Raw genomic sequence first — 25,595 nt, 5'->3', positions numbered from 1 at the left:
ACCAGGTAGCACTTTCTGACAAGACCATTCGAAAGCAATCCCCTTATACTTGTTGAAAATTGGTAACTGAGGGATTTAGTTAAAACAGCTGTTCCACACCAATATATCTGAGTCAACTATCAATTTCAATTTTTAATCTTCATTCTGCAGATAATAAAATTGATAAATTGCTTGATTTTTGAACATGGATTTCTGTCAATCATTGAAATGAAAACTCTCTTCTCAGTGTAAAATACCTGTGCAATTTTGAAGATGTCTTCTATTTACCTGCAGAAAATATTAAAATGCAGAAGATATTATTTTGGTGGAGGGGAAAGAAGAACAGATTTTTAGCAGCTCTCAGTTGACATAGGATGGCAAAAATAAAATATAAATTTTGACACTTCGTTCTAATGACCATTCATTCTTTATTAGACATACATTTCTAAAAAAACACCTCTAAGCTATAGATAAAATTGATTCAATAACAGACATTCACTCACTGGCTCAGCTGCACACCCTGGAGCTCAACAGTTTCTTTTCTCCCACCTATTAGCATGACTAGATAGAAATGGGTGATTAAATGATCATGTATAAAATTATCACAAAAGGAAGAATTTGCAACACAAAAAAAAGCTGCATGTACATCCTCAGGGTAGGAGTTTCTTCAGTCTAAATTTAGCTTAATCTAGACTATATGTTGGAAGATCAAAGGAGGTAATTTGAAACCCTCTTGACTGATTTCACTAAACTATATTTGACAAAATAGTCTCTTAAAAATATTGCTTCCCCCCTATCCCCTCATCAAACCCCGACATAATAGAATAAGAGAAATTCAGACTATAATCTCCAGTTCAGAAAACCGGAGATTATTCTTCCTCAGACATCATCATCAGGTTTCACAGGAATATTTCCTCTGGCATTCTCTCATCCAAGCTGCAAGAACCTTAATTTCATTACTATTTTTTTGACAGTCACACAATGACATGACTATTGTAAAACAAACAAAGCAGAACAATGGAACGTACCCACCTTGCTTAGTTACATCTTTACACATTTTTCAATCTGATAGAGATAAAACCATATCCTAGCTAGCAAGTTACATCTAAAAGAGTATCTCCAGCTTTGTGTGTCAATGTTCTAATCAGTACATTATTTTTTAAAGGACTGGATGTTCATAGAAAAGACCCCGTATGCTCAGTTCAACCAAGATTATTTATACTTCACACTCAGAGTACTTGTTCTGAATGGATGGAAATACTGCTCTTCAGTCTCAAGTCAAACCAGCTTATATTATTGACAAGGTTTAATTTACTACATGTTCAGTTGATCTATTCCTTTATCTGAATTTTCTTTGTTCCTAAATCATCCTTTTTTCTCTAGTACACCACAGAGAGAAATTTCTCTAAGTTGAAACATATAATTTAATTTACAGAAATCATACTTGGCTACAAAAAGAAAAATCATTTAGCAGATGCCCTCTATTTCTACAGGTAAGGTAGACCTTATTAAGATGACCCGATCTGCAGTTCTAAAGATTTCTGCTAACATTTTTTAACAGTTATCTTAACCATTCAAACTAAACACCATTAACAGATAGCAGCAGCTCTTAATACCTTGATATATTTTTGCTGGACTTTGATAAACAACGTTATCAAATTCAGTCAAAAATGGCAGTTCTGCTGACTTGTCATGTAATATAATACCAGCTCTTTTGTGTTGCCTATCTAACTCCTCAGTCTTCTGTACTATCACATCACTATTACCTCGAAAAGCTGATCAGAAGCAGATTTTGAAGTCTGTAAAATCAAACATAAGTACAGGAACCAAGTATGTGCTTCCATGACCACAAAAGGAGGATCTATAAGCTCTAAAAGGAGAGCTGGTAAACCATTTCAATGAACAGTGAAAGAGAAAATTATTTTTCCTATTTACTGCTCAGTTTTGGGCAATTCCAAAGTAAGTTCATACATAACTACTCAAATGCATGTCCCATTAACTTTGCTGTCCACTCTACCTGCACTGACATATGACATCTTAGTAAATTCATACTAAATATGTTCAGTTATAAGGATTCCAGAAGCCAATTGGAGTTGCCATTGTTTGTGTACTCAAAACCACATATGAAGTAGTTCTTTTACAGTATATTGCACATTGAGCACTTTGAATATTGACCAATCTTTGTTATTACCTATGACATAAATTCTTATCAGAACAGTCAACACATTCAGTACTATGTGTGAAAAGAGCCTTTGATTGATCATTGGATATTATCATCGGATTATTCATGGAACATATCTGAAAAATAAATGAAGCTGAAATAGTGGCTAAATCTGAACAGTTGAAAGTAAAAAAACCAAAACCTAAAACCAAACAGACTCCAGAAAAACTAAAACCAGAAATACACCAGCATGCACTATCAAGAAGTAAGAGTTTTCGGCACTTTGTTTTTCAGAATATTCTGTAAGGAATTACTGCATGTAGCTCAAGTATCAGGGCAAAGGAGAGTTTCTCCTTATCCAGCACTATTTCATGTAATTACACAGTCCTTGATCCTAGGAGAGTCATTTGCTTTATGCATATTCTCTAATTCAACCATGCCAGGCCAGTACGCGAGTGATACACCAATATGTAGCAGCAAACTGAAGATTTCTGAGGGATAGGAGGTGTACTGCAAGAACTTTACTCAACAGAGATGTAGATGAAAGTTTGTGGATGCTTTATGAAGCCTAGTCTTGAGTCAATAAAATAATTTCCCAAATTTCTTTAAACAAGATAATTAGATAACACGTATTTGTTAAGTTGTGTTATCTGTGTGAGGAAAAAAGTGGAGACAATTTAATTCTTCTGTGAACACTTAAAGAAATTACATGTCATTCTTGATTCTGACCTGTAAGTAGCTCTTTCTCCTATAGAGATAGTAGAAAATATAGAACCTTAAATGTTACTATAATCTCGTTCTTTCAAACCACGACACATAGGCATGAAGACAACTGTTTAGATTTTATATATCACAGGAGTTATGAAGAAGTTAATTTATTCTTGTTATTGTCACTATTTTACATGCCGCTAGCAAATGTTGATGTAATTACATAACTAACTGTAGATTATTTGTATCTACATCACTGGAATTGCATGTCTTCTAAGGATTTGAGTACGATACTTTCTCTGAGAATTTAATTTCCTATCCTGAACGACTTAATCACTTTGAAATTATCCACCTTGCCTCAACATTTACCTCCAGTTGAGGAAATAAATAAAACGAAACAAACCAGAACAACTCATTCTGAGCAATAATAAGGTTGTAAAACAGTGCAATATCAAAACCCCAGCTGATGGCTTAGAAGTCTACTTTTTTTCCCATAAGAAACAGCGGGTATGTTACAAACAAGATATTAGCCTATATACACAAAAGAAGCATGTGTCTTAAATGCATTCACTGGCCTCAATACATTAAATTCAGATCAAACCTGTGACTTGTCTCTATCTGTAGCTTAAATTTACACTCCCACATCCTCCTAGGTCTAGCTCTGTAGTTTTGTTTTTCCTTACATTTGTAAATGTTTTTTATATATAATTACATATATACATTTGTGCGTGTGTATTTGTGCTCGTATGTGTTTATCTTCTCATACTATTGCTCTCAAACATATCCTGCTCTATTTCAAATGTTGATGATGTTGATGACCTAAATCTTGATGTTTTCACAAATATTACTTTTGGTGAATTTTTATTAAACTACTCTTGTTTCCAGTTGGTATACCTGATGGACTAATTACTGTTCCCATAATTATACTTCTAAATGAGGCCTACATACAGATCGCCAGGCAGTCCTGGAGGTTCAGTGTCTAGTCAGGGCTTGGTCCTCATCTCTGCAGCAGGACAAATGAAAATCTTAATTCTGTCAGACTTAGCTGGATCTCGTGGCCTGTATAAACTATGGATTTGTTCATGCTATGAACTAAAAGCACTGAATTCTTCTCTCTTCAGCAAAGTTGGAAATCTTAAAAATCACAGCGTAAGTCAGAGGGAACACGCAGATATCTCTAACTCCCTGTGAAAAGGATCAGAAAAAATGTTTCCAAATGTCTCATAAAATGGAAATGCTGGACTCCACCGCCCTAGTTTGTATTTTAAAGTTTTTCTTTGGAGTCAGATGGGTAGGAAAAGTCCATTAAGAAGTGAAAACTGCAATTATAGATATTCTCTCAGTTTAAGGAGTCTGGATTTCATTGCAAAACCAAATCAAATAACAATATTGATTTGTATTGAAGTAATAACAAACCTGTATATTCCAAGAATGCAGCACATGTGATAATGGGGAGCATTCAGGTTTGAGCACTATGTAAAATAGGAATAAAATTAAAATATCTTTATAATATTAAAAAAGGAAAAAAATTAACAGTCATGTTTATTTCATAAAAAGTACCAAAATCCAAAGTCTTTAGTTACTGAAGCTTTTGATTTTTTAACTTGAAAATGTCCCCAAATACTGAAACTGCATTTTTCCAATGAAAAGTAATTTTGACTGAAAAGTAAAAATAAATTCTAGTACTTCTGATAATAAGAGAAATACTACTCAATATAACAAAAGTAGTTCTGCTTTAGCACAATGAAAGATGATTATGAAAGGGGAAATATATGCAAAACATAAGCAAAAAACTTCCTGATAGTTATATACATTATTCATAGCACTGATAGGAGCATTCATTCTATCCTCGCTTTTTGTGTGACTCAGGGTATCGATTTTCCACCAGTTATCTCATTATTGATCCAAATAACTTTTGTTTGGCTGAAATGCATCTTTGAAAAGCCAGAGTCATCTGCCCTTGTTAACAAAAGACAGAAAAATCTTCATTTCCTTTTGTTGTTTCTCCAGTGACTAATCTGTCTCACTTAAAATTTATGCCTAATTTATACCTCAGATTTAGGACATTGCCTCTGTAATACACAGTATTTTTTCCTAAGAAAAAGTACTTGTTATCAAGTTGCCTCTTACGTTTATTCTGACAAAACAAACAAATGCAGGTCTTTAAGAAGCAAAATTTTAGCACTTGTTAAGAAATGCTAACAAAGGTATTGGAAAGCCAAAAAGCCCCCAGCACTTGGCCATGATGAAATATTTTCAGAGGCCAAAACCAGTGACTGAGCTTCTTTGAAATGCAACAAGTAGAGTTATGGGTAATCAAAAAGTTTTACAAGAAAAATCCATGTTTCCAGAGATCACTAATTCTCCACCAGTTCACAATGACCTTTAAAAATTAGGTCTCTTCAGAGTGTTACAGGGTTAAGTACTTTATAAAGGCCTTGTATGGGGGCACTTTTCCCCTCTTCTTTAAGCCACACTGTTCCTATACATCTTTCTGTCTGAAAAAGGCCCAATACCTTGTTCTTACCCTCTTTACTGCCTATCAGAATCTTGCTCTTTAGTATGGCAAACACACTGAACTGCTTTCTCAGCCTCCCAGAGCCCACCATGTATCTGGAGTGCTGAGGAGGAGGGTACAAAGCAGTAGAAGTGAATGGGAAAGGAACCTTCAAAAGGGAATAGTTGCATGCATTGCTGCCGCATCATTGTTCCACTGCATTGAATTTTATTTTGTAAGAACCACAGATGTCATCTATCTGGAATTCTGTAAAGCCTTTGACACAGTCCCCCACAACATCCTTCTCTCTAAATTGGAAAGATACGGATTTGTCGGGTGGACTGTTCAGTGGATAAGGAATTGGTTGGATGGTCGCATCCAGAGAGCAGTGGTCAATGAGTAAATGTCCAGATGGAGATTGGTGACAAGTGGTGTCTCTCAGGGGTCCATATCGGGACCAGCGCTGTTTAATATCTTCATCAATGACATAGATAGTGGGATCTAGTGCACTCCCAGCAAGTTTGCAGATGACACCAAGCTGAGTGGTGCAGTTGACACACCTGAGGGAAGGTATGCCATCTAGGAGGACCTGGACAAGTCTAAGAAATGGGCCCCTAGTTGTTCAACAAGGCCAAGTTCAAGGTCCTGCACCTGGGTCTGGGCAATCCCCAATATCAATACAGACTGGAGCATGAAGCGAATAAGAGCATCCCTGCCGAGAAGGACTTGTGGTTATTGGGGGATGAAAAGCTGGACGTGACCTGGCGATGTGCGCTTGCAGTCCAGAAGGTAAACTGTATCCTGGGCTGCATCAAAAGAATTGTGGTCAGCAGGTTGATCGATGTGATTCTCCCCCACTACTCCACTCTTGTGAGAACCCACCTGGATTACTGCATTCAGCTCTGGGGCCCTCAGTACAGGAAAGACATGGACCTGTTGGAGCAGGTCCAGAGGATGGCCACAAAAATGATCAGAGGGGTGGACACCTCCCCTATGAGGAAAGGCTGATAGAGTTGCAGTTGTTCAGCCTGGAGAAGAGAAGACTCTGGGAAGACCTTATTGCAGCCTTTCAGTAATTAAAGGGGGCCTATATGAAAGATGAGGACAAACTATTTAGCAGGGCTTGTTGCGATAGGACAAGGGGTAATGGTTTTAAACTGAAAGAGGGTAGATTTAGACCAGATATAAGGAAGAAATTTTTTACAATGAGGGTGGTGAAACACTGGAAGAGGTTGCCCAAAGAGGTGGTAGAAGCCCCATCCCTGGAAACGTTCAAGGTCATGTTGGGCAGGGGCCTGAGCAACCTTTAATGATGATGACCTTTAATTAAAAATGACCTTTAACGGTCACTTCCGACCCAAACTATTCTATGATTCCATAGTTTTAAAATGTATAATTTTAAGTTAAGCCTGTACTCTAACATCCTCATAAGTGTCATGTTCACTTTACAAACTCTCAGTAATTCATACCAGTCTTTAGAACTTACTCATTCTTGTCACCATCACATTTCCAGTTGGCTTACTTGTTTAGATATATACCATTTTGACTTCCTCCAATCCCATTTCTCAAAATTTGTATCTTCTTGTACAGTACAATTTAAACTGCAAATTAGAGTATTTGATATCTACATATTATGGATCATGAAGCATTTAAAAAAATTTTTGCAGCAATTATCTGACTCTAAAGAATGCAATTGGACATCACATTTTTTCAACAGCACAGCTAACCAAACGTATTAACAACCTCTCATCTCTGAAATACCTGTTTCTGCTTCTCAATTATGGCACTGCTGTGAACAGATTACCAAGATTAAAATTGTTTTTCTCTAAAGTTAATAATTTCAAGGGGTTTCCTAATATTAATCTTTTTTTCACCAGCTACTGTAGTTATTAGCTGCAAAGAAAATGTCAGGATAATAAATGGAATCCAGGTAGGCATGTCATTTTAAATAATCCTCGTTATTTTATGGCTAGTTCTACGTTTTGTAAAACACTAGTAACATTGATAACAGGGCATATCTTCACAGGTGATATTCATCTCAGATACCACTTCTGTGAATTCACTTCTGGCCTGGCACTGGTTCCCCAAATCCTTCACAACCAAGCCGATGTCTTAATACAGAAAAAAATTAGTATTTGAATAGGCAGTATAGGGAATGCTTCTGCATACTTTGTTGTTTTATCTCCTGGAACTTAAAACATAGATTAAAACACGAATCTAGGGACAAATATATACATATCTTTTCTTGTTCCAGATAATACGTAAGCTTCTACAATCTTGTTTAAAGATATATTGCATGACAAATCCATGCTTAATACACCTCTGTTAAAGAATTTATATGATACAGAGGTTTAATTTAGTCTAGTGTTATCACTGTATTTGTAAGTTACCTGTAAGTAATTACGAATATTAATATAGGCTTAAGAGAAACAGGCAGCAGAGATCAATGATTTGTGTGTGGTCTCTTTCAAAATATTTCATTTACTGCAACAACAACAAAATAACCCTGAGAAAGACAAGACTTTTCAAAACTGCAAATCAAAATCTTGAGTATTAAGATAACAAGTGGCACCATATTCAAAAAGTTAAATAATCTAAGGAAAGTTTCTAATGAGATTAGTTTGGTTTGTTATTTAAATTCATTCATAAGAAAACTCAAATTGTACATATTCTGTGCAACTAGTGCTGTACTCTTTACAAAGGACATGACAATTTTAGAATTAAGGTGGCTTAAATGCATTTTACCTCAAGATAATCACACACAAAAATCGAGAAAACAGTCATTTACACCACTCCCATTTCTGGTTCTTCCCTGCCTCACCATTCAAAATATTCAACCATGGCTATTCCATAGTTCCTTTTCAGTTCTTGGACATAATCTTAGTATTCATTGCTTACAGTCATGATCAAACATAATATTTCATATCCAATCTAGATTAAGATTAATTTTCTGCTAATTTACTAATTCTACATAACACAGCATGAAGCCAAATTACTCATTTGAAGACAGTCCTTGGAGAACTTGGCGCACTACCAGTAAAAACTTTGTCAATGGAGAATTTGATAAAGAGCAGGGAAGTTAATGAGTAAATTTGTCATGGTATTTGATGTAATAAGACACATTCAAATAAGATTGGCATAATATTAATATTCTCTTTAACAGAAGTTTTCTATATTTCACTTTATTACACTGACAGATATTACACCTAAGCAATTTTCGTAACAAGTCAGTTATGTGGGAATTGTATGGGAGAAGGTTTGGTTTGGTCTGTTTTTTCCTCCTCCAACAAGCTGTTCTTTGTCTGTGTTTTCTTTCTTGTTTTTCTCTGTGTTTGCTGGGTATCCTTAAAATGAACCCCTTGTTTTCCATCTTTTATTTCCTATTCCACTGCTGAAATTGGACTGTTTATTTTGAATCTAAAAATTAAGTTAAGGATCTTGGTCTTGGTCTACATTCCTTAGCCACCATTTAACCAAAAGCAGAGCCAGGGAGTTCTCGATTTTGCAGTTATCTGTTTGGATCAGGTAATACTATATACTCCATTGGAACCATCAGCACAGGAACAATTTCCAAACTGACCTAGCATCTCAGCTGACCTGTGCTCATCTCTCCCTGAACCACATTCATTGGCAGAAACTAGTTTACAAATGTTATACTAGGAGGCTTCTTATTTATTTTATTATGATAATGTTTTTCTTTAAACCTTTAATACTGACTGTGGTTTATTGTGAAATGTATTCAGCAAATTGGTTGGGTTTTAGTCTCATTAGTTGTTAACACAGATTAAAGACCTTATGGAACTAAGCTATTACTGAACAGACATCCCTATCCCCAAGGGTAGCAGAGCACATTTGGTTAATTCTGGTGTGTTTTAGAAAGCGTGAATTGCCCAATTATATGCGATGCCTCAATCACAGAGCACTTCTACAGTCATTGCTTAATTAAGGAGAGCACTTCCACATTCAATGTGAGAGAGTATGAAAGGTTTATTTTGGGGGATCTAATCATATTTTGAGTTAATGCTGACTCAGCTGAAGGATTTACAGTCTAGAGCTTTTAATGAAACATTCATGTCTGTGCTTCCTACCACCGTAAAACACAATACTCATTCCCACACCCTGTTGGAGCTCACATGCAGTTCCACAAGTGGCAGAACAGAGTCATTTTCCTCACAGTCTGTATTACTCAGCTCCCTGTTTCCAAGATCTGTATCAGGGGGTGATACAAGCAGCCGCCCAAATGCAAAATTTCCACTGTGAACAGCACAGTCACACTTTCTAAAGTGCAGCCAGATACAGGGAGCTTGCTTGCTTACTATCCCACATGTCTGTGATAACTTACTTTCTCTGTCATTCTCCTGATACGTATGTAATAGCCAAAAATACGCAAGAGATTAGTGGCAACTTAGGAAAAATAATGTTGGTTAAGAATTGGGATGTCTTCAACACTGCCCCTAATGCTTTATTATGGCCCCCCAAAAAAGATTACTCAGGTTGTGGGATTTTTTGGTTTCTTTTTTGAGGAGTTTTGGGAGAGGTTTTTTTAGATGCCCATGTGAACAGTTTTCTTCAGCACTGTCTGTTTTTCACAGAGTGTAGGCTGTGGCAGCAGCTTTTAAAAATAATCTAATGAATCAGAGCGGTGCCAAGATAAATTGATACCACTAATAACAATTCCCTGTAAATAATGACATTTAACAAATTGTCTACATTTAGCTTCTACCTGGGGCTAAACTATAACTCTATCACCCAATGACCCCTCCACCAGCCAGGGAAGGGAATCAGGAAAAAGGAGAGCAGACATGTGGGTAGAAGTGAAACAGATTTAATGAAAATCCACAAATAACAACCAGAGTTATACTTACCCAAATGAATAACCAGTTGTCACAAGTGACCAGAAAGCATACAGAGGGAGGAGAAGGGGGAGGAACCTTAGCAGAAACCCCACAGGAGCTCTTTCTCCTCAGTAAACCTTCCCCCTTCATAATACCATGACATTATGGGATGGGCTACACCTGTAGCTAACTCAGGTCAGCTGCCCTGGCTGACTTGAAACTGCTAATGGCCTGCCTAGCATGGCTGGGCTGTGATTCTAACCCAGCCAAATGAGGACAGAAATGAATCACACTGTTTGTGTATGTCCACTGCGATAGAAGACAAGATTATTCGGCATCTCAGAAATGAGAGTGATGAGCATTCGTTCAGAATATTCAGTGATGCTGTGAATGCTTAGTCAGTGTTAATCCTTTTGTAAAACACGAAAAATCAAGCTAGGGTTAATTTTAAAGAATATAATGGCAAATAGCAGAGAAAATATATCTGGTAATATATTCAACTGGTAAGGTTTTTGGGTTAGTAGTCTGTGTACTGTACCATACCAAAGACATTGAAAGTAAGTTAAATGAACAGTGCAATAATATTTTAATTTCAAGTGGCATTTTTCTGGATCCATATCATCATCACACAAGCAGTATGGTTGTTGAGGCCAATTAAGACATTACCTGAAAAGCATTACAAAATTTAGATGCATCTTCAATATGATGACACTACATTTATTCTTCCATGATATTTGTACAAAAAGGGTAAAATGAAAGAAATTAAGTCAAAGCAATATCCTTTTCTTAAACTAAGTTTTATATTAAAATCTATGTTTTGGTATATTTAGAAGCAGCTACAATTAAATATCAATAGTCCATGTCAGCCAGACACAAGCCAGCTCCAGCCCAAAAGCTGTATAGCTACAAGCAATACATCACAAACCATGATGAAAAGCAGGGTATATTAACTCAAGTTAAATCAGTATGCAAGTATATATATTCAAGTTTCCAAAGAGATCATATCTGTCCAAAGTAATTTCATTTTTTTTCTATTCACCTGAGGAGGATGTCCATAATAAATGAGGCTCTCTTGAAACTTAAATACTTTATGAAGCACAGCACGAACAATACATGCTGCGTAGTGCAGTGTAGCATGTTACACATTTTTTCCCATTAACTTTTTTGCACGCTAAGTTCTCAATGAATGGGAGCATATATTGACATTACCTAGTATCTCATCAAATGTTTACATGTTTCTTTTTCCCGAGTGGTTTTGATCTTAAGACTGTTCACAAAAATCAAGTCACAGTATCACAACGAGTTTCTAATAAGACTGAGTTCTAACATCTGCAAAAATATAATGTAGAACACAAAGGATTTTTTTTCAAAATTGTGTTTACTTATACATAGTCATATCAACATATTCTGAAACTATAGTCCATTTACACTGTCAAGCTTTATTCGAAAGTTAATTTATACAGAACAAGATATGTGATTATGCTTCTCCACAATGATATGTCTTACCCGCTAATATTTTAGCAATAGTTATATAACTAGGTAGAAAGCATGGTGGGGGTTTTTGGGAGGGGTGGGTGTTTCTTGCTACATATTTATCTGTTTCTCTATGAAAAAGAAGAATTTCTGGGAATCAGATGCCAACCTTCCACATGCACACAAACACACACACAGATATTATTCTCACAAGTACCAATTAATAAAATCAGACATTTCTGCTCCTGTTGGATGGAACATAGACTGTGTGAGGTGGGAGCACTTATTCCCTCCCCACCCTTCACTCCTAAACACAAGTTGAATCATAGAATCAATAGGTTGGAACAGAACTTTGAGATCGTCAACTTCAGCCATTGACCTAATACCACCATGCCCACTAAACCATGTCCTGAAGTGCCACAACTACAGGTTTTTTGAACACCTCCAGGGATGATGACTCTACCACTTCCCTGGGCAGCCTATTCCAATATTTGACCACTCTTTCGGTAATGAATTTTTTCCTAATGTTCAATCTAAACTTCCCCTAGTGCAACTTGAGGCCATTTTGTCTTGTCCTATCACTTGTCACTTGGGAGAAGAGACCAACACCCACCTCACTATGACCTCATTTGAGGTAGTTGTAGAGAGAAATAATATCTTCCCTTTTCTCCAGACCAAACAACCCCAGTCCTCTCAGCCACTCCTCATAAGAGTTGCTCTCTAGACACTTCACCATCTTCGTTGCCCTTCTCTGGACACGCTGCGGCACCTCAATATCCTTCTTGTAGTGAGGGGCCCAAAACTGCACACAGTATTTGAGGGGCAGCCTCACCAGTGCTGAGTACAGGGGCATAATCACCTCCCTACTCCTGCTGGCCACACTATTGCTGATACAGGCCAGGATGCTCTGGCCTTCTTGGCCACCTGGGCACACTGCTGGCTCATGTTCAGCTGGCTGTTGACCAGCACCCCCAGGTCCTTTTCTGCCAGGCAGCTTTCCAGCCACTCGTCCCCAAGCCTGTAACATTGCACTGCGTTGTTGTGACCCAAGTGCAGGACCTGACGCTTGACCTTGTTAAACCTCATACAGTCAGCCTCAGCCCATCAATCCAGCCTGTCCAGATCCCTCTGCAGAGCCTCCCTACCCTCAAGCAGGTCAACACTCCCACCCTATTTAGTGTCACCTGCAAATTTACTGAGGGAGCACTTGATCTCATCCAGGTCACCAATAAAGATATTAAACAAGACCGGTCCCAATACTGAGCTCTGGGGACACCACTGAAGTCTGCTGCAGTTCACTACTTCAGACATACATACCCACTGCTTGTGCCTTACACATGAACTTGGAAGCAAGGAAGCTGTGCGTAAAACACCATAGGTGACCGTACAGTCCTAAGTGATTGGGGGCACTTGAGGTTACGTAGAGGTATAAATCTCTTTTTCCATCATTTGCTATTATATACTTACTTCAGAATTTATGACAAATATTGAAGACATAGATATTCATACCCTCTTAAATCCTAAGCCAAATCATTAATATCAAGTCCCATCAAGAAAAAAAAACATAAAGGTCAAATCAGAAACTCAGTATAACACATCTTTATCACTGTGTCTATCTGTGTCTGCTACCAGATATTTCAGAAGCACCCACATGAAATGCTGAAGTGGATTAATCTGTCACCTCATATTAAAAGCCAGATATTAATTCTCAAATGCAACTTCTTTGAGCCCTGACAAATGTAGTTTTCTGTCTCTTTTACAGTGCTATTAATAGATGACAGTCACAATTCTGGACACTTCCTGTTTTCTGGACAGAAGTTTAGTGTCTTCATAAATATTCCTAGATTCTTGGATACTGAGGTTAGGCAGATTTCAGGCATGTAAGACAGAGATGAATATAGACTACTATTCCCAAGTACAGTTTGGGAGCATATAAAGATATATTTGAATTCTTTGCATACTTAGAAACAGGAAAAGGCATTTTCGGACAGTTAAAATATTCAGCTAGTTAGGGTGCTGCATCAGGAAATGTTAGTCTTAATTTCTAGATCCTCTCAGCCCAAGCAAGTTAAAACCTCTCCCTTTTACTTTCTATGACATTGGTTAACCTTAGGCTCACATTCTTGATAGTGTTAGTGACCAGGTCTTTTGCTGAGGCTGAAAAAATATTGAAATAAAAAATACTCTACTCATGTGAACAGAAAAATCTACAGAGAAAACTGATTCAGGCATCAGAGAAGATAGGATTGTCTTCAAAAGATTTACTCTTAAATTCCAAATCAAGGAATACACTTGTTCAGTATGTTTTGTGCTTAAAAATACCTGGGTAGAGTACAGAAAAAAAACAGGTAAGTACCCTCATGTTGGGACGATGGGCAAACCTTATTAGGTAGAGCCTATACTTTGATAGATGGATCTGAACAACACAAATGAAACTACAATTAAAGCTATTGGAGAGCTTAAACTGGAAGCTTGAGTGCATGCTCCAAATATAGTCTGCACAGTTCAGTATGGCAGATAAAAATACCACTAGGTTATATAACAATTATACATTGTTTGGGTTGTCAATCTTTTGTTAATAACACTGCCTTGAGTGCATTTTCAGAATATAAATGGTCTCTTACATTCAGAGGAAAGGTGTTAATTTTTTACAGATTCCTCTAAATACAGATGCATGCCTAGCTGAATCAAATTTAATATCCATCAAAGAAGAATGAGTCAATTTTGGAAATTACATGAACCACCATGCTAATATATAGTGATGAAACAAGAAGACACATTGCTTGTAAGGGATGTGCATCAGAATGCAGATAAAGCTAACAACATGCTTAGAAATTTGTGTTTTTCAGGTATGAGCCAGTCTTGGGTTATATTTTTAACATACTAAAGTCCCTCTTGAAGACTGACATTTTTCTTCTATTTTGTTCACTATACCATAAGTGCTGTTTTCAAGAGCTCTTGTACTGGAGATAGTTCAGAATAGAAATTTATGAAAATTAACTATATGCTTTGGATGACAAAGAACTTGCATGAATCCCTAGTTGTATTGAATAACTATAAAACTTTTAAGAGAACTGCAGACAACCTATGGAGAGAAATGACAGCTTTCAGCAAAGTATCAGTAGACTCCATTTTTTTTTGGCCCAGAGAGACATTCACCCTATAGCACCGCCTCAGGCTTTTGGATTTCTTAAGTCTACCTCCTTGAGGTTATTTACACTGCTTTTTATTTTCCACTAAATAAATCTGTCTTAATATTTCAACACACTAGTGCAGTTGTATGTTCTAAATTCAGGAAATATCTTTCTAGAAAGATCATTTATAGAAAAAATAACTGTAGTACCCCAACTTTAAACCATATTGAGAGTGAATAAAAAACAAGGGAAGTGATCAATTATGTTCCTACACATCTATTTATAAACAAAAATAAAATATGTTCTGGATAGAAAAAGGCATTAGTCTACTCTAAAAAGCTCTGCTCACAGGGACAACTGCACAGGGTTTTGCTGGTATAACAATCACCAGTGATGTGTTTTTTACAATCCTATAAGTAGAGTTGTTTTTACTGACTTATTTTATGTAATATAAGAGGTAAAACGTTGAACAGGCAGAAAGAATTCCTTCAGCAAATACAGTGGTTTCACACAGGGGCCCTGCCAGATAAAGTAGCAGAGGTCTGCAGTGTCATACACAGGGATCTGCAGATGAAGAGCAATTTATTTTAAAGCTACAGGCTTCTAGAAAATATTACCAACTCTGAATTCTATGGCAATTTATTTTACACACTAGCTGCTAGTACTGTAGCACCTACTCACAAATGTAATTGGGAACAATCACAGTATCAGGCATTGTTTTTGTTTTCAAGAACTTAGAAGTTGAAATTCATGCAACATTCTTGTGCTGCTCTAAAATTTTCTGTAAAATGGCACTCATTTTTTCCATATTTCAAATGCTTACTATGTATTTGATACTTCCTAGTTCATGCTTTTGAGGTGAAATCGGAGGTGAAATTTTTGGGGTTTTTAAATTTAGTTATAATAAATAATATTCTCACAAGCTATTGTGAGGTATGACTAAGTTACAGAAAACTAGGCGCATCCTAATAAATGCATTTCACAGAGTTAGAGAGGTTAAGGCAGATTATCAGCACTAGCTATAATAAAAGTATGTATTGTGTGCTTCTAGTTGCGAAAAAAGCTAAGAAATGTGAGAATAAAGAAAGTGATCCAATTGTAATCTAAGAAGAGATAGCCTCCTTAGTCTGCAGTCAGACTCAAATGGTAGCTCTGAGAAAATCTATGAAGTTTAATGCGGAATTTATTTCAAGATTCCCTGGAATTGACATAACAGAACCAGAACAACAGACATGATTTAGCTTACCTGGGACAGATGCAACCCAGCCAACACACACTGTACTAGCAAGGTGCTTCTTGCTCTTGCTTTGCCAAAGCAGACACCTACCACACTCCTGAGAATGTAACAGGAACAAGAGAAACTCCTTTTAACTTCTATGCAAAATCATTGTCATGGTGTGATGGCTGCATTGCATTGCCTTGCTCTATCCATGTTTCTAGCTGTGTTTACATGAACGCAAATTAAGTCTTCATGAAGCAAAAGAACAGGATTCTCAAGTTGATAGTGACAAAGGCTGAGCAAGGTGGCATGGGTAATGCCATTTGCTTTTTGGTTTAGCTATGTTACCCCTAGACAGGGACCAGGCAATCTTAAGAATAAGTTAGAAAAAGTCCTCTATGTGCATGGTTTTGTTTTATTTCCTTTTTCTGTTTTTAATTTGCACAGAAACCCATTTATCAAATTCCAGGTGTCTTTGACAAACGTTCTAACAGCACACAGAGTTTAGGAACATAAAGACAAAAGAAGCACTTTTGTGCTTTTTTGTGGTGTGTCCTCTTTTTGTGCCAGCTAATACTGGGCAGAGAGATTTTCAGATATTTTATAGATTTCTCTGGGTTTGCCCATAACTATTCACATGCTACAGTAATTTTTGAATGCCATTCTGGATATGCAGTAATCTGAACACTGAATGTAATACAGGCAGGCACAGAAAAAGTTCATTTTTTTCCTGCAAATATCATATTTACTACTCCTGAGCTGCCCTGTTGCTGTGCATTTAAATTGTATTCTGATCAGGCTGTTAAGCATCCACAAGTCTCAGATAAAACAAAGTAAATACAAGGAGTACACATGCAGATACTAAAAATAATTGAAAAAAAAATGTTGCCTTAGGAAGATGAGCATTAAGCCTAATGCTTCAAGAAGCCACGCTAAACAGCTGTCCAGCACCCACGCTGTATCAGATGCAGTACATTTGTGGTATAATAATAAAAGAACATCTGGGAAGATGTATGTCTAATGAAATATGCAAATGCCAACAGTTTTTGAAGACAGTATTACAAGTTCAATCAAAACCTGAAAAGTCCAATTGACAAAGTTACCACAAGCATCTACCTCTCTCATCTTCCCCATCAATTGTGCAACTTTAATGCCTCTGGAATCCTTCAAGGAGAAATATGTTGTTTGCAGTCTTAAATTAATTTCTCTCTTACAAGATTTTCTGTACACTTACAACATTAAATGCCATGTATATCATTGGAAAGTCATAGACTGGACATAGTTTTTTTTTTCAGAAAACCCTAACACACTAAATTCTTTTTGCTACTTCCAAAGCTAATAGAACACCAAAGCCATATGAATATTCTGCATATCAGTCTTTTCTCTTTTGCTTCTCACAAGATAATTTTTATTGCAAATTACAGATTGTCTTTCAAAGTACATAACAACCCATTATGTACTACACCTTTGTCAAGTAATGCATGTGAGTGGAAGAATGAGTTTAAACAGCAATTTTCTATTGCAGAAATTCTTCTACAAAGTAGTAGAATGCCATTCATTTCACTAGGAAGTTGATGTAGAAGAACAAGTCACATAATAGAGCAAAGAAGCACAAATGCAATTTTCTAATGACATTAAGTGTATCAACTGTGATATTGATTTTACCCTGAAGCTTTTATCTGAGTTTAAAAATAATGTGCCTGTTAATCAGGATTTTTATTGTTTCCTTGCAATTATCTTCAGAATAAATTGCCTAGAAATGCATTCTCCTATTTATATATAAAGGGAGAATTTTAGAACAGGATGGTTATATGTAAAGGCCACACAATTTTCAAACCCTTTCAACTGGTAAACTGATTGATAGATTTTCCAAACAGATTAAATTAAAAAAAATCATAAATTTCATGGTTTTCACTCAGTTTACAGGTGCCTGACCTGTTTTTTTCAGTTTAGTGGTGCTTATCAAAATTTGATAATAAGCATTTGGTACTTTGATATGGTACTACAACTTGTATGTGAAAACATTACATACAAATGGAAAAAAGTCAAGTTAAAATTCCCAATATGAAGTTGATTTATAAAAAAATATACAGAAATAAAATATGTTCATCATTCACATTCACAGTACAACTACTGTATGAAAACAAAAGGAAATTCTAGAGTCTAAGGTTACTTCTCCAGTACTACACACCAAGTTATGCATATATGAATACGAACGCCTAGGTCAGATGATACAGTATCTTCATGTCAGAGGAAAAGGAAAGAAAGAAATCTTTTAAAACAAAGCAGGTTTTGAATACGGTGCAGCAAAATATTCAAAATTATTTGCATGTCTACATTATTTGTTTTCCTGTAGTTTTGACATGAGCTTCATAGAAAGTATTTCCTACATAGTAATTAGCCTTTCTTGAATATCAGGCACTTCTTTTCTTACACTAATTTAATTCTTGGCTCCATTACTACTTTGACATATGCTGGTTCTACCTGTAAGTATACAGATTTAAAAGAATTCTAAAATCTAAAAAAATGTATAATTTTGGCTGACAAGTGATTAATCTGAACTAAGATCAACAATGGACGAAGAAATGTAGAGAGAGACAAGCAGAGATAACAAAAGAACAGATAAATGAGGACCCAAAGATAGATGGAGTTGCACCTAAAGTTCAAGTGAGCTATTCCTCATACGTTGTTTCTCAACATAATCTTCCTTTTTTTTTCTTTTTTCCAAATTTTATTTTGGATTAATGCAGTCCCTGAATGTTACTGTTTAGCCTGAGTTCTTAAACATCTCTTCCATTGTAGAACCTTTCCAATGTAATGGTTTGAAATCCTTAATTTTTTTTTCCGATTTGCACAGAATTTCCCATCGTAAACAGTGAAATCCACTGAAAAATCTTGCTTAAACACATTAGTAACATAATGCAAAGTTCTTTCACCTACAAGTTAAATTCGTTATTACTCATACCACTTCAAACCTCTAGATATGCTTCTAGTCCTTAAGCTAAATTCTCAACAATATTAAAAATTGGAGCACAGAATTTTTCTTTAAGCAAGTACATGCCACTGAATATAAAGCTTACTGCTCTAATTTCAGAAAATATACTTACCTCAAGAGCTTTTAAGGATACTTTCAACCAATAGTTTTTTCATTTTTCTGATAGCTTAACACATATGTTCTGTAAAGGCATTCAGAAGTGCTGAGTCTATGTGGACAAGTATTTGCTTTACAGATGAGTATTCTGGCTAATATAGGCAGCATCTGGGAGACTGATGGGGAAGAATGTTAACCCTGAGATCCAGTTCTGCTTCATTTTCCTGGTACGGTAGATGATGGTTGAAACTAGGTGTTTTCCATCATATGGTGGGGGGACAGAAGGGAGAACAGGGAGAAAGAGGAAGACACAGGGAGGAACTGGAAGAAGTGGACAACGTGTGAGCACAGAAAGACTGTAAGCTAGGTCACATGCCCACAGATGCTCTGCAATATGTGTGTACCCAAGAAGGAACAGCCCTCTAGTGTCTACATAAATGATGAAATCTTCTCGGTGCAGGCCTTGTAGGTATCATTGATATCTTACTTCCTTCTATTAAAAAAATGTAATTTTACACAAAAGTAATGTTCTTGGAATCAAAAGGAACTATTTTGCCTCATTACTATAGGTATATTTCATGTATTCAGTTAGACTTTAAGCCAAAGCAAAAAAACCCCCACCAACAAATATTTATCTATATTTCCATAAATCTATGTTTAAAACTATATAATAGACAGTATAAGATTACTGATTCACAGGAAAATGCATGCTGTTTGAACTATGTCTAAGTTCAATAGGCAAATACTAATTTAGATTGTATAAATTGTAAATTTTAAATTAATTGATGTGGTATTAATTTATCTAGTAGTTTTCTCTACACAAAGCCATTGTGTTACAGTTAAGTTGATCTTGCTCTCATGGGAAATCTTTGTTTTCCCTGACAGATGCTTCCCACACAATCCCTTCTCACCCCACCTTCCCCCAGTAAACATCTATGCAGAGCTGCTATATGATTCTGGAAAAATTGTTTTTCTTCATGCAGCCTCCAGGCTCAATATTCATAAAAGCTTCTAAACCTTATTAGAGATAACACTTAACTTATTTAGAAGGTACAAGGGCTCTTCTGCACATCACAAAGAAATCAGGCAAGCAGGTACAAGCAACTCTGGGAGCTAAGAGAGAAAGGAGGAATGGAAATACGAGTTTAACTACTGAGGACCTATGCTTCACTGGGCCCAAAAATTATGGCAATTGGAAAGATGCAATGAATATTCCCTCCTCCTTTAATCTCCCACCCCATGTCCTCGCTTCCCTGAACAAGGCTACAGTAGGCACACTGCTCAATTCTGATAGACTCCCTGTCCTTCTGGATGTCATGTCCTCAGGCCGCAAAGCAGATTTTTCATAGTTCTTTCCTCTTGTGTCCTTGTTGCTGCTCACAATGTGAGTCTCAAATGCTGAAAAGTCCAATGAATACCAAAAGCCAGGCTCAGATGGATCATGTTTGAACATTTAGAGTAACAGTCTTTAAAAACATACTATATCCAAACTAATGACCAGATTCTCAAGTTTTTACTGCTTTTGCCTCCAAAATACAGTCAATGTCAGCTTTTTCTTTTAAAATTCATTCTTATGTTTTGTTAGTTTGCAAATCCTAGTTATTTCCATACTAGTATTATATAACCTCATTTGCATAGCCTCCCAATCTAATAGCTTCAGTCTCAGTTCATAGTTTCCAAACTTTGGTTTACTATTGTTCAAAGCCTTCTAAATCAATTTGTAATTTATATAGAAAAATTTCATCATCAGTTACCCATAAAAATGTGGCTTAATATGATGTTGCAGTATTACCTTAACCAAGCTTCCAGTAGAATCAGAAAAAAAGAGGAAAAAAAAAAACCAAGAAAAAATTGTTTTCTTAAAAAAATTCTTTTAAGGAAGAAGAGGAAAAGAAATTCTAAAGTAAATTAGAATGACACAATTTGGCCTTGTAAAAGAGGTATTTGCTATGTTAAAAGAAAGTTATGACCTACTACTGACATTATAAGAAGTAAGAGCAATGGTTCTCTAAGCTTCTGATAAGCTCATTTTTACTTACATGTCAGGATAAATAATTGTTTAAAGAACAAAATCTAGCATAAAAGTAGTAAGTCATCCAACTGATGAATTAGAATCTTTCTTCTTTACTATCTCCTGTAAAATTTTCGAAATACCTTTAAGCCACAGGCATATCCAGAGCCCCTTGGAACTATTCAAAGGTTAATTCAGCTACATGCTATATCATGCAGACTATCACGCTATCCAAGGGATAAGACTCATTTTGATCCAAAAGAGAAGTACATGTAATACGACATGGCCATGGGGCCTACAAACTGAACAAAGAGTTTATATGCATTCAGTCAGAAACACGTATTTGCTTGCTTGAGGAAAAAAGAGGAAAAAAAATCCACCACTAATTCAGAAGTAAAACGATAGGGATTCATAATTTCTTTTCTTTTTTTTTTATTACACATACTGCACTGTCCTAAACACCTTCTTTTAACTAGAATATTTATTTCTTGCTGAAGACATAAATCTTTATCAAGCATGCCAGTCTGAGGATCAAAGCTAACAAAAAGGCAAGAAAGAAAATCTGTGTTACATACACAAAAATAAAGCTGTATGGGAAGTGAAACACACTGAAATTTAAGCCAGTAAGGTGAGAATTTATTTAAATCAGTTACGGAATATAAAGGTAGGTCTGTAGTTGTTAAATAGATACTTTCATAAAAAGGATTACTTCCTGTAGTCTTTCAAATGGAGTAAAATAATATTAAATAATAAGTAGTCTTATAAAAAATGAACTTGTGAAATTTCTGTAAGATTAAAAAGCATACCAAGTTTTAGTCAAAATCTTACTTCTACTGGATACTCAGATTCTATGCAAAGTAAAAAGGAGTTGCTCAACTCTATCTGCCTAATACTTTTTCCCTTTCCTCATTTTATTTTGGAGATTGAAGCTCAGGTTATGTTTCAGGGAATGAAACAGTGCCTTGCAATGATATGCAAGATAGTTCTGGTCTCACAAGTAGCAAGCATTTTAGAACCTCATTCCCCACAGGCTATTTGCAGCCCTGTTGTAGCAATTACACAGCATTTCAGTTAGGCTAGCTAACCTTGCTTTTGGGCATTAATGAGTGTTACATTAATGCAGCTATATAGATGCTGTACCAGCTAGGCTGTCCAGATATTGCAAAGCTCAGAGCTGCAAGTTCAAGAGCAACGAGTTTAAAACAGATTTAGTTTGATGTGAGAAAAGCATTCACTGGGACCAGAAGGGTTTGTCTTTGTTTTGTTACATGAAGAAGAATATGTTCAGCAACAATGACTGAGACTCATAAACACCCAGGAATCCAACAAGACAGCATAACAGCTTTGAGACTAAAGGAAAGGTAAACTGCAATTAAATAATCCCCAGACAGACGGAAGAAACAAACCAGAATCTCTTGCAATCTGCTACACTAACCACTGAATAATTAAATCAGATTTATATGGGCATCCTTTCTTCTTGGTCTCTTCAGCTCATATCTCTGTGATTCAGGGCTGAGAAACATGGTCAGGTACTTAGATATACAAAATTAGTGGCCCTTAGAGCCACTGTCTATTCAGAAGTTCGTACACAGTTCTACAGGTGTTGGGTGGGCAATAAAAATGCTTGATTGAGAATTGCAGTCTCCAAAAGGTACACAAATATTTAGCACTGCTATTAGTCTAGGTCACTTCCTTCCTTTTCAGGAGAATGCTCCTTACAAAAATTTGTCCTGTTAAAATGAATGATTTTTCTTAATTACTCAAACAACAACGTGCTCCCTGGGCCCCCTAAGCCTTCCTTAAGTCTCAGAACAAAATAATCTTTGCCCAGTATTTGATTTGTCACAACTTAGATTAGTTAACGCGAGGTGCTTTTCTTCTTTCCCTTTCTCAGCATAAAGTGTTCCCTGCAGGTAAAGTCAAGAAAGCATGGTAATCTTCAGGCATGCACTGTTTTAAGGCAAAGAAATGTTATCAGCTTTACAAAATCATTTAGTTTTTCGTAACAAAGATTTTTTTTGTGAGGCTAAATCTATCATTTACAAATTCAGGTGCCAAAACTCAAAACCAGCAAGGCAAATCAGAAATGATCGGCCTTTGCATTTTCAGTAGAGCTCTACTTTAATTAAATACACATTGAAGCATTCATTACTGTTGCTGATATGACTGGCAAGTTCTGCAGCTGGAATGGTAACAACCTGAGCTATTCATATAGCTGAAAAAAAATATCCTGCAGGCCAGACCTATTAAAAATACACTTTTTTCCTTTACTTCACATATTCTTGATGTCATAAGTTGAAATATGTGCTGGGAGTACATACACACAAAAAAGGTTTATTTTAGAAGCTTATACGGTATTGTCAGCATTTGCTTACGACCAGCTTTAATTTCTTTTTGTGATACTTGCTGTAGTTCAAGCTTGCATAGAAAGCAAACACTCGAGGCCATGCCAAACTAAACACAGCTGATCATTCTTGCCAGGATAAGCACAACAGAGGCATCTTCTAGTTCCAAAAAAAAGTCTAATGCTCTTCTACCTGCATTAGACATTCTGCATAAATAGAGTTCTGTTCATACTGCTTTACATTCAAGATGCACAAAGGCTATAACGAAAACTAACATCGGTACAATTTCTTCCAAAACCATCTGGAATCCACTCTTACATATTATCTTGAGTGGGAGGGTTTGTTATGGTTTGTTACTGTGCCGAACCTGTTTGACAACTTGGCCTGCATAGAGCTTTCAGGGATTTACTGATGACAGGATGACTTACTGGACATACCTATATCATTTATCTACAAGTTTTCTGATATAAGTAAATAAGTAAAATATATAGAATCAAATTATGTCACAGAAATCTACATTTGTAAGATTCTACAGGGCAGAAAGCAGATCTTATTCCATATCCAGCTCATCAGAAAAAAACAACAACAAAAAAAATCACGCATCCCATTAAAAATAAGTTGAATGTCCACCAATGAATAAACAAGTTAAGATTAATAATGCACTTTATTAAAACTACATTACTTATATTTGTGCCTAAGCATTAATATAATTTAAATATTTTTACTTAAAATACTTGTGCTACAACAGTTGCACACATAGAGACGATTATTTAAAAACTCAGATTAGTCCAGTCTAATACATATAAGAATTTCCAGGAGCCATTGTTGATTGACTTGGAACTTACAATTGCATGCAAGCTATAGTTTCTAAATCTTTACCACTTAAATGGCAATCTCTAAAGAAAAATCTTTGAGAATTTGCTTCTAGCATATAAGCAAGGCAAACAATTTGTGTTTTTAAACTGATTTTTCCACACATAAATAATTTGCAGGATATATTCAGCCTCATTACCGTTATTGTAATAAAGCAGGGAACTGATACAAATTCAGCTGAAATTTTAAATAGGTGTATAGAGACCTTAAGAAAGATGAATAAGATGAATGCCCTAAACAGCAATGGGATGTTAAGATTTAACTTGAGGACAATAAACTTGATATACACTGTTTTCATTGAGCTTGTATCAGTGCTGTGATAATTTATATCAACTACAACAACATTAAATACCTTGAGAGTTTGTTTACTGTCTCTATTTTACAAAAAAAATGTTGATTTATTGACGCTTATTAATGAAACAGTATATTTACCTATACATTAAACTGCTTTATCAGTGGATAAATCAATATACTGTAGTTTTAGAAGGATACTGCTTTAAAGGTTGATTTCTATCAAAACCCTACAAGACAGTTAAAAAGCAACTTACTGTGATGCAAAGGCCTTGGACATCATGAATATCAATAGCTCAACATTCCGATATTCTGTGAAATCTTCTCTGCACTAAAGACTAATTTTGCATTAATGAGCACCTGTCTATTTATCTCATTTTACTACAAACAACATGAGGAAAACAGCATAAATAAAAAGGAGAAACAAAGCAATTTCATTGTAAAAAGTATTTATACAGAGTTACCTTGTACACAAGAGAAATATTAATTGCATCGTCACTGATGAAAGAGAAAAGAAAATTTACCAATTAAAATAGGCAAAAAGAAAGGTCATCCTCCATGAAATTTAAGGAGATTAAATAAACTTTTTATTTGTCCCCAGCAACATCATGTGCATAGCCAAAAATAGAAGGGAGTTAATGTTAACAGTATGCTTTAACATTTTCTCCAGTAGTATAGTAACTTCCCAGGGAGACTTGCAGTTGGGCTATAACTCCATATTAAAAATGAGTAACTGCTTTGCTTAGGCACAAGTGAAAATCCTCACAAGAAAATTCGAAGCATATTCACATCCAGTAACGGTACAAGAATGAGGGTTAAGAGGTAGGTCATTGGCAGCAGCATTAGCTTTTTGTGAAAATCAGCCATGAAAGCAAGATCCTTTGAAACATTCCACTTATTCTAAAAATGGCAGTGTCAAAATCTTGAATGAGCCTGGTTCTACAAATTTAGCAACAGTTTGAAGGTTTAAATCTGCTC

Source organism: Leptosomus discolor, chromosome 4 (genome assembly GCF_034619465.1).
Source record: "Leptosomus discolor isolate bLepDis1 chromosome 4, bLepDis1.hap2, whole genome shotgun sequence".
NCBI lineage: Eukaryota > Metazoa > Chordata > Aves > Leptosomiformes > Leptosomidae > Leptosomus > Leptosomus discolor.
The sequence above is the reverse complement of the archived record's forward strand: the minus strand, read 5'-3'. Positions refer to the sequence as shown.